Source organism: Lampris incognitus, chromosome 5, assembly GCF_029633865.1.
Source record: "Lampris incognitus isolate fLamInc1 chromosome 5, fLamInc1.hap2, whole genome shotgun sequence".
In the NCBI taxonomy this organism is placed as follows: Eukaryota; Metazoa; Chordata; class Actinopteri; order Lampriformes; family Lampridae; genus Lampris; species Lampris incognitus.
This window is the reverse complement of record NC_079215.1, coordinates 69,252,546-69,254,430: the sequence shown is the minus strand read 5'-3', so window position 1 is coordinate 69,254,430 and position 1,885 is coordinate 69,252,546.

The window sequence follows — 1,885 nt, the reverse complement described above, 5'->3', positions numbered from 1 at the left end:
TCTTCAGTGTCTCAGGACCACACGTCTTCAGTGTCTCAGGACCATATGTCTTCAGTGTGTCAGGACCACACGTCTTCAGTGTGTCAGGACCACACGTCTTCAGTGTCTCAGGACCACACGTCTTCAGCGTCTCAGGACCACACGTCTTCAGTGTCTCAGGACCACACGTCTTCAGTGTCTCAGGACCACACGTCTTCAGTGTCTCAGGACCACGTGTCTTCAGCGTCTCAGGACCACATGTCTTCAGCGTCTCAGGACCATGTGTCTTCAGTGTCTCAGGACCACATGTCTTCAGCGTCTCAGGACCACGTGTCTTCAGTGTCTCAGGACCACATGTCTTCAGCGTCTCAGGACCACACGTCTTCAGTGTCTCAGGACCACGTGTCTTCAGTGTCTCAGGACCACACGTCTTCAGTGTCTCAGGACCACACATCTTCAGTGTCTGAGGACCACACGTCTTCAGCGTCTCAGGACCACGTGTCTTCAGTGTCTCAGGACCACGTGTCTTCAGCGTCTCAGGACCACGTGTCTTCAGTGTCTCAGGACCACGTGTCTTCAGCGTCTCAGGACCACGTCTTCAGTGTCTCAGGACCACATGTCTTCAGTGTCTCAGGACCACATGTCTTCAGTGTCTCAGGACCACATGTCTTCAGCGTCTCAGGACCACACGTCTTCAGTGTCTCAGGACCACATGTCTTCAGTGTCTCAGGACCACATGTCTTCAGCGTCTCAGGACCACACGTCTTCAGTGTCTCAGGACCACGTGTCTTCAGCGTCTCAGGACCACGTGTCTTCAGTGTCTCAGGACCACATGTCTTCAGTGTCTCAGGACCACACGTCTTCAGTGTCTGAGGACCACACGTCTTCAGTGTCTCAGGACCACATGTCTTCAGCGTCTCAGGACCACGTGTCTTTAGTGTCTCAGGACCACACGTCTTCAGCGTCTCAGGACCACGTGTCTTCAGCGTCTCAGGACCACGTGTCTTCAGCGTCTCAGGACCACGTGTCTTCAGTGTCTCAGGACCACATGTCTTCAGTGTCTCAGGACCACATGTCTTCAGTGTCTCAGGACCACACGTCTTCAGTGTCTCAGGACCACACGTCTTCAGTGTCTCAGGACCACATGTCTTCAGCGTCTCAGGACCACGTGTCTTCAGTGTCTCAGGACCACGTGTCTTCAGTGTCTCAGGACCACACATCTTCAGTGTCTGAGGACCACACGTCTTCAGTGTCTCAGGACCACATGTCTTCAGTGTCTCAGGACCACGTGTCTTCAGTGTCTCAGGACCACATGTCTTCAGCGTCTCAGGACCACGTGTCTTCAGTGTCTCAGGACCACATGTCTTCAGTGTCTCAGGACCACACGTCTTCAGTGTCTCAGGACCACATGTCTTCAGTGTCTCAGGACCACATGTCTTCAGCGTCTCAGGACCACGTGTCTTCAGCGTCTCAAGATGAGATGTCTTCAGTGTCTCAGGACCACTTCAGTGTCAGTGGGATAGACTGACATATACTGGGATAGGAAGTAATATACTGGGATAGACTGCAATATACAATATACATTACTATACAGTAATGTAATGGGATATACTGTCATATATACTGTAATATAATGATATACTACCATATATACAGTAGTGTCATATACTGTCATATATACAGTAATGATATAGTGCCATATATACAGTAGTGTAATGGGATATACTGTCATATATACTGTAATATAATGATATACTACCATATATACAGTAATGTAATATACTGTCATATATACAGTAATGATATACTGCCATATATACAGTAATGTAATGGAGTACATACTGCAATATATACAGTAATGTAATGATATACTGTCATATACACAGTAATGTAATGATATACTGCC